The 9,518-nt window shown below is 40.8% G+C and overlaps 1 pseudogene; it reads right to left on the bottom strand.

Annotated features, from left to right (window-relative positions):
* Positions 1-8,265: 8,265 nt before the first annotated feature.
* On the bottom strand, positions 8,266-8,722 carry LOC119509586 (annotated as a pseudogene).
* Between the last annotated feature and the right edge of the window lie 796 nt (positions 8,723-9,518).

Raw genomic sequence — 9,518 nt, 5'->3', positions numbered from 1 at the left:
CACGCTGTAGAATAACAACGCACAGGGCACCGCGTCATGTTTATATGCCCAGTGAACAAGGACCAAAGACAGTTTCTGACCTCTATCTCCCTGCTTCTGGTAATTGCTGAGTAAATCCTCACAGGCATTGATTCTTATGAACATTACTTAATGATGATTGATGGGTGCTCAATAAATGTTTACATGCAGTTATTACAGTTGGATGCTATGGTGAGGTAAAAAGAAGCAGAGCCAGGAAAAAAGGGTGAAGGTGGAAGAAATACTTGTTAAATAAATATATTGAGTGCTCACGACATCACAAGTCCTGGGCTAAGCACTTTATGTGCATTATCTCGAGTAACATTTACAACCTATGAGATACATCATATTATCCCTATGCCTTAGTTTCCTGGGACTGCTGTAAGAAATTACCACAAATTGGGTGACTTTAAACAATGGAAACTTGCTCTCTCACAGTTCTAGAGGCCAGATGTCTAAAAGTGAGGTGTTGGCAGGGCTGGGCTCCCCTGCAGAGGCCCTAGAGGAGAATTCTTCACCTCTTCCGCTTTCCAGAGGCCCCAGGCATTCCTTGGCTTGTGGCTGCATGACTCTACCCTCTGTCTCCTTCTCCCCAGGGTTGTCTTCTCTTCTGTGTGTCACTTCTCACCCGAATGTCTTCCTTAATAATAAAGGATGATTTCCTCTCAAGAACTTTACTTAGTTACATATGCAAAGACTCTTTTTCCAAATGAGGTCCATTTACAGGTTTCAGGGATTTTTTTTTTTAAATTCAGTTTTATTGAGATAAATTCACAAACCATAAAATCACCCACAGTGTACAGTCAACTGTTCACAGTACCATAAAATAGTTAGTTGTGCATTCATCACCACAATCAAGTTTTGAACATTTTCCTTACTCCAAAAAAAAAAAAAAAGAAGAAAAATAAAAGTAAAAAAAGAACACCCAAAGCATTCCATCCCCCTGATCCCACCCAATTTTTCATTTAATTTTTGTCTCTGTTTTTCTACTTATCTGTCCATACACTGGATAAAGGGACCATGAGCCTCAAGGTTTTCACAATCACAGTCACACCGTGTAAGCTACATAGTTGTACAATCATCTTCAAGAATCAAGGTTACTGGGTTGCAGTGCGACAGTTTCAGGTATTTCTTTCTAGCTATTCCAATGCACTAAAAACTATATAGTGCATAAGAATGCTCTTCAGAGTGACTGACTCCATTTGAAAGCCACTGAAACTTTATTTTATTTCATTTTGCATCCCCCTTTTGGTCAAGAAGATTTTCTCAATCTCATGATGCCAGGTCCAGGCTCATCCCCAGGAGTCATGTTGCATGTAGGGGGAGGGCAGTGAGTTCACCTGCCGAGTAGGCATAGAGAGAGAGAGGCTACATCTGAACAGCAGAAAGGTTCTCTGGGGGGAACTCTTAGGCACAATTATAAGTAGGCTTAGCCTCTCCTTTACAGTAACAAGCTTCATAAGGGCAAGTTCCAAGATCGAGGGCTCAGCCTAGTATCTTGGTTGTCCTCGATGTTTGTGAGAATATCAATAATAACCCACGTGGGGAAGTCCAGCATTTCCACATTTTCCCCCAGTTCCTCAGGGGTGCTCTGCAACTATAATTTTATTTTCTGCCCAAATTACTTTAGTATGTATTGGGATTTCACACTAACCTGTACAGGTCTACCAGATCTCACTTCCTATTCAAAGTTCCATGTAATTATGGTGTTTGAATAAACTGACTGTACATGTTAAATTATATAGTGTGCTACAGAAAATATAGAACCTGCACCAAATAGGTTGCAGGGATTTGATGTGGATATTCTTTGGGGGGCATTTTTTGGCCTACCATACCCTATGTAACAGGTGAGGAAACCGAGAGTCAAAGAAGTTGAGTAATTCTCCTAAGGCCACGTGATGAATAAGTGAGTGGTTTTCTGCCTAGGGAACCAGTACTGCTGTTCATTATATCAAAAGGATAAGGCCTCAGGGCTTGTCTGTAGAAGCTTTAGGAACACTGCAGAAGATCCTGTCATATGTTTCAATAACTAAAGACAAAAATTTATGTCTTTCTTGGCTTATAAAAGTTCTCTGGACATGGCCATTCTTCTAAAACCTGCACAAGTTTTCCTGGACACTGCCACCTCCCCTGCCCTGTCCCCACCCCTCCCCATCTCCTCCCCTCACTTATCCTTTCCAGGGCACTCTGGCCCAGCATGGAAGCCAAAGATTAGGATCTGGTGTCTAACATACGATACTGTGCTTAAAACCCATATTGGATGCATGCTTTTCCATAGTGTAGGCAGGACTTGTAGAATTATATGTGAATAAGGAGGGGGGTGGCTTTAAAACATTCATTCATAAATGCACTTTGGCTATCAGATTGTCAAAAGCCCACTAGAAGATCCATTTACAAATTAAATATGAGTGTGTAATAAGAGCTCTGCTTTTGCTCTATCCAACCTGAGTATATACTTTCACGATTCATTTATACGTATCTAAGAGGCAAATATTCTGTCTTATTTAGCCTGCAGAAAAAATGTGGCTGAGTAAACAGTAACTTTTTGTAAAATAGGTTAATGGCAATCAAAATGGTAAATAAACATGAGGAAAATTTACCCCCATGTCACAATGTTTGTAAAAATAAGTTTAGCCTGTAGTTAAATGCTATAAAATTAAATATAGTATGCTGTTTTCTTTTATTATTTCTTATGTGTTCTGATAATAATGGACACTCAGCTAAGCTGAAATACTGATTAAGAATGTAGTTTTAAGCATCAGATTTTAAAATTTGCATTTATGTGTATACCTTTGATCATTCATTCATTGAAATAGTTATTGAGTGCCTGCCTCACACCAGGCACCATTCCCAGGAGTCAGGAGAATATAGTAATGATGAAAACAGCATTGTTCCCTCATGCAGCTTACAAATTCTAGTGGGAGGAGACAGAGATAGACTAATAAATATATAACATGTCGAGTGAGAAGAAAATGAAGCTGGGCCAAAGATCTAGAGAGTGATGGGGGGTGTTACTCTAAATGGGGGTTGGGGAAGGCCTCTCTGCTGTAGTGACATTTGAGGAGAGACTTAAAGGAAGTGAACACATGAGGCACACGGAGAGCTGAGAGAAGAATGTTCTAGAACACATGAGCTATGCAGGAACCCAAGAGAACGTTCCTTAACACATGAGCTATGTAGGAAACAGAAGGAAGAACGTTCCAGGCAGAGGGAGCAGCAAATACACAGGCCCTAAAGTGGGAGGCTGCTTGGTATGTTTGAAGGACACTGAGGAGGTCAGAGTGAAATATTTAAGATTTAAATTTAAACCTCGATTGACCAGAAATATCTAAACATTTTCATTCTTTTAATTTTCTGATAATTGGTGATTAATCAGGAACTTTTTGTTTCAATTCATAGTTAAAATCTTTCTAGGTTTTCTACTTCGTGTAGGTACTATATAGCAACTTAATTTAATAGCTCTTCATTCTTGCCTTCGTATCTGCTCTGGGCCAGGTGTTTGTGGATGCTGTTAGGTGCTGGGCAGGCAGCAGTGAACACCACAGACATACTCCTGCCTTGACAAAGCATATGGTGTTGAAAAACTTACAATGCCTAGCAATCTTCACTTTTGTGCTGCAGTGCAGAGTAGGGCTTGATGCATGTTTGTTGAGTTGAGTTGACTGGTTCCTGATTGATGACCTGAAAAGGACCCCAGCTAGATCTGCCCTCCGACATTGCTGGTCAGCTGGCCCCAGTCCTTGGCTGTGCTGTGCTTTGCTGCTCACGTCTGCACCCTCTTCCCCAGCTATCTCTCTTCCCCATGCCCCTGACTGACAAGTGTTCTAACAGTAGGAAGTGCCAAGCCATGCCCTGGAAATGGTGTTTTCAATAAATCTCAGACATCAGTTTGATTTTTTTTTTTTTTTACATCTTTTTCTCTTTCTAGTAGAGTGCCTAGAACAATCTAGAAAACTTAGCATTTAATTTTAATTTGAATCTGGTTAACCAAGAATTTTGTTGTTATTTGTTTGGAAGGATCTTTTCTGGTGGTAGCTATTTTCCCATTTACATTTTTCAAACAGCACACTTACACCTTCTCCCCCATACATGGATCTTATACATCTTACACCTTATATATAACCTGTGGATCATATAACTCCACATACGATTGTATCCAATATCCATTCATGATCAGGCTTTTCTATTAAATAAAAACAGTGTTCAAAATACAAACCAAAATCAAATATGAATTCTAGGCTCTAGGCATTATATAATGCAAGATAAAAGAAATCTGGTAGCTGGTATTCATAAAATTAGTTTGGGTGTTTGAGTCCTACTGTGTGTTTCTTGGTTGTCTTGGTAACCCAGAGAAGGGCTAACTGCTTAAGATGATGAAAATCCTGGAAAGAAGGGCACACGTGACGCTCCGAGTGACTTAACAAAACCATACTCTAATAAGGACTGCTGCATTCAGCTTGCTCTTATGTCCTTCAAAAAATTTGTTTTTATAATGTAAGAATTATTTTGATTTTCAGATTCAGAAGTTTTTCTTGTAAATAACTTTTTTCCTGATTAAGAAGGTAACCATAATCCATACAGAAAACTTCATAAACACAGATATTCCTCCTTCCTTACAAAATCAAATCTTCTTGACATCACGGTGAGTGACTACATGCCTGGGGAGCACCCTCAGCTCAACTCAAGCTTCTGAGCACGTCGGCTCTGTAGCAGCAGGCAGGAACAGACCAAGACAGGCCTTGTGAAGAAAACATTCCAAAATGTCTAACCTGGTTTAGTCAGCTCTGGCTCCAGCATCTTGACTGTTTTAGTTAGTTCCCACGTATCCAAATTATGTATCTATAACAATTTACATAGAGGAACCTGGCAAAGGATGTGTTAGGAATGGCTGGGCTCTTTAGAAAGAAAATATACTTAAAATTGACTAAGCAGGTAACTTGAATATGAGCAGATAAATGATTCTGGAAATTTTCTGGTTCTTTCTCATTCGGGAATTGGTAGAAACACTTAGCCAAAGTGGTTGTGGCAGTTTTCTCAGTTATTTTCCAGCCTGGATTCTCTTCTCCCAGGTTTTGGGATACTTCTGAGTATTTCATCCTACTTGTCATGGAATGTTCACTTCTTGTGGATATAGTGCCCATTCTTAAAAAAGAAGCATAATGTCTATTTTTTTTAAGTTTTTAAATTTTTCCTTGTTTGATTGACTTGAGGCTATCACCAATCCCAAAATGGTTTTAGGCTTCACTTAGCCAAGTACAGGCTATATAGAGAGAATTATCTCCCCCTCTTGGAAACACTCTGTAAATCTTCCTGTAAGCAGCACCGTCACACTTCCTGTACCAAATATATCCCAGTCAGAAGCATCAGAGCTCCATTATTCTTTAAATACTTTTATGCCCAATATCTTGTGGGCCACCTGTCGTTTGCCTATTATATGCTTCCAGTGGTCATCCTACTGCCTCTCCTCAAGCTTAACATCTCAAATTGAACGAACCAACTTCTTCCTACAACCACTGCCCCCTCTCGATTTCCTGTTCCTGTTATATATGTTTCCAGGTATACCTAGAATTACAGCATCATATTTGATGTTCCCTCTTCTTGGTCCTCTGTTAGTTGACAAATCTGAGCATCCATACACTCTAATCTCTTCCATAGTCAGACTTTTCATTTCATCCCCACTGCAACCATTCCAATTCATTTCCTATTCCTTCAGGGTTGGCCCTGCAGTGGCCTCCTTGCCCCTTCCTTCAAGCTCTCCCTCCTTCAAAGCACTTGTGTTTTCTAGCCAGAGTGTTCTTCTTCACATACTGCTCTAACCACATCACTCTCCCACTCACAAATTTCCAGTGGGTCCCCATTGCTGAAAGGGTACATTCTGAGTTCCTTCATTTAACAGGTGAGGCCATATGTAACCTGGCCCCAAGCTAACCTCCCTAATCTTGTCTCTTAATTCTCACCTACCCTCAGTTCCAGTGGGGTATTATCCCCTTGCCCTTCCTCTGACATACCTTGTACATTTCCCTCCTCACCTACGTGCAAGCCATTTCTTTCACCTGGTCTGTTGTTCCAGTGGACATTCCTAACCTCCTTTTTCTCATGTCATCTACTATAGAGGCTGGAAACCCTAAATATTCTTTTTCCCAGCCTCCGTTGCAGCTAGGGTCAATCATGTGACACATGTTAACACTTTGAAAGTTATAACATCTGTTGCTACTGCTGTTGCATTTTACTTCTAGAAAATTATAGTAATTAGTGTTAGAAATGTGGGTTCAATAAAATTTCATTATGGAAGCTTAGAGCCAAAGAGGCATAGTGTTATAGTTTCTGATTTGCTCAGCTAAATTAAAAATTCTACTCTAAGAAATACAGTGTCTATTCTTATAAAGTTGTTAAATTTTACTTTATTTGATTACTAGAAATCTTGGATTTCCTAACTTCCTTCCTTCCTTTCTTCCTTCCTTCTTTCCTTCTTTTTTCCCTTTCTCCCTCTTTAGTTTGATGGAGGAAAGAGGAGGGAGGTTAGATTGCTTTATTGGCCTTCTGAAGGGAAGGTTCAAGTTCTCTCTGTTACCTCTTACAGTAAATAAAGGATGGTACTTTAATACCTAAAAGTTACATTTTAGTTATATTTAGTTGATTACTATGGCCTGACACAGATGTGCTATTAGTCAGTTGTTATGACTCAAGACTTTTTGTTCATTTGGATTTCAGCAAATCTCTTCACAGAGATGTGCAGTTCCTTTTTTTCCCCAGTGTGCTTAGGGGGTTACCAAGTCAAATCATCCAGCCCACAAACTGCTGAACTTTAGTCCACAAGTAGTAGCTATAGATACCAAAAGGGTCATTTAGAAAGGCTATGTACAGTTAAAGACACCTGTGGTTAACACACACACACACACACACACACACACACACACACACACACACAGACAAGGAGGAAAGCCCACCAGCCCTCAATCTACAATGTGAACAGTTTTACTTCTGTTTCTTAACGGTAACACATTTACCAATTTTGACGTAAAATACTCTTGAAAAAAAGAGGTTCTAATGCAGCAACCCCTGCAGAGGTAAGGTGAGGCTTTCGCTTTGGCTAGGCAAATGGTGTTTGATACCTTGGCAAATCTGACCAATGGGGCTTAGTAATCAGTACTTCTCTCAATGTTCTTATGAAAATATCACTCCCTGCAAGATTTCAATTCTGGCACTTATGAGGAACATCAGTTTCTAAAAGGAAGCACAGTTCTATCTGCTTTACAACCCTTGTCACATGTTTAACCACAGTGGGGTTGTAAGGTCAGTGTTTTCAGCACATGCTTTCAAAAGCCAAACTATAATCCTCATGACCATACTTGTAACTAACTGACGAAGAACTAGGAACCGAAAGGGAACCTGGGAGGAAGGAGGAAGCAGTTGGGGGTATGTGAAGTCAGGGAGGGAGGGGCGCCAAACAAAGGTCAAATCCTCATTCCTTTGGCGGCTCCCAAGGTTCTTACGACATTTGAAAATACTCTTTCCCAGACCAGGACCCTTGGGATGTAAATCATAAATAATCTGCTAAACATCTGGATTATTCTGTTTGAAATAGTAATTCTCAATCTAGCATCATCAACTGATTTTGGCCTACAGGAGGCCTGCCTTAGCCCAGGGTCACAAATCCCTGGCAGAGGCATCCACATACCCCACTCCCACACCCTCATGAGTTCCTTACTGGGAGTTCATTGAACACAACTCTGTCCATTGGGCCCTGTGTGACAACATGAGCCTTCTCCATATAGCTCAGCCCGCAGCAGTCACCATCAGGGCACTGTGTGCCCTTCCAGCTCTGTCCTCAAAGCAGAACCAATCTCTTAGTCCAGCGTTTTTCCCCCAATGTCTGCCATGCCCAGGACATGTCCTCACAGCATAGGAACAGCCAAGAATCCCAGAGTTCCCCAAACTGAGATCTGCCCCAGGACCATACCCGGGTCCTACTTCCTACTGAGAATCCTTAGACCAGAGCTAAGACCAGGGATAATTTGCTCCTGAATGGTCCAATGTTTGGTTTTCTGGGAGCACTTCTTAAAGGTAGACTCCTGGCCGAGACCCTTGGTCACCCTGGTAATTGATGCCATCTTTTTTTTCCCTGCCCAGCTGACACATTTATTAGAGTTAAATACAAGACCCTTCTTTTCCCCATATCAGAAAGCCATGCTACAATGTCTTCAGCCCCTGAAGCAGGGTACCCTCTGCCCCATTTCTGCAGTAGGCTCAGGCCTTGGCAGAAGCCTGTATTATTCCCAGGGCTATGAGCTGCTGAATACTTTGGTTCATCATCTCCATGACAGCTTGTTTCATGGCATGCTTCTTCTGCAGAGCTGGCTGGATTTTCTCTATCTGCTTGGTGAGGAAGTCTAGCTTCCTCTTGAGGATGTCTTTCTCAATCTCATCTGCCTTTTTTACATAGTAGCCATTTCCCACACTGATGAGCACTTGTTCCACAACATGTAGTTCCCCTGGTCAATGGAATGAGTAATTCTTTCCCCTCGTTGCTCTTGTTCAGCACCTTCAGATGGTCCTTGGCTTTCACATACTTGGTCTGTACCATCTTGAGCTGGGCAATGAATGTGGACAGGTGTTCCACTTCCTGGTCTGGGTGGTTCTTGAGCATTTCTAGCTGTGGCAGAGTCAACCCGGTGATGTTAACAGACAGTGCCATGTTGGGAAGGAGGACTTATGAAGGTGAGATTGCTATCTTAATTCAGAAATGACATGGGTGAGACATCAGGGGCCTTCAATGAACATTAGGGAACTTAGCAATGAACTTTGCAGATGTCTTGCCAGTCACGAAATTTCCTAATCAGCAGCCCCACACGCCTATACAGCTTTGAAAAAAGTTTTTCTCTTTATCTCAGTTTTCTTTCTGCAGAAGAGTTATCTCCCACACAATAATGAATGGTGCTCACCCAAGCACAACAAATCTCCGTAGGTGTACCCAAGGTGGCCACAGTTGCCTAGAATATTAGCTAACAGCCCACAGCTTTATCTCCAACCCAAGAGGGCAATGTTAGAATGCAAATGAGGGTTATGTTACTATAGAGATAATCTTGAATCTGTTCTAATTTTTTAAAGGGAATATCATAAGTCTTACTTAATGTACAACTGACAGATACCATCTTATGTGATAGAAAAAGACAGTACCCAGAGACCTGTTTTCAAGGTATGGTTCCATTCCTTGCCAGTACTAGGCTTTTGAGAAAGATTCTTGGTGCCTCAGTTTCTGTTTTCTCATCTGTTAATGAAAGGAGGATTAATACCCAGCCTGCTGATGTTATAGAACTCTGAGATGATAAATAAGATAAAAAGAAATGAAAGCACTTGGCAACCTGCAGCATAATACAAAGGCAAGCAGTTATCATCATTACTATTAACTGTTTATTGATTATAACAATTTATTAATGATATTAGTCAGATAATATATACAAATTCAGGTTAACTTTGAAAGGTATATGTGACCTAAATGT

The sequence above is a fragment of the Choloepus didactylus genome, chromosome 14 (genome assembly GCF_015220235.1).
Source record: "Choloepus didactylus isolate mChoDid1 chromosome 14, mChoDid1.pri, whole genome shotgun sequence".
Lineage (NCBI taxonomy): Eukaryota > Metazoa > Chordata > Mammalia > Pilosa > Megalonychidae > Choloepus > Choloepus didactylus.
This window is presented reverse-complemented; position numbering and strand designations above follow the sequence as displayed.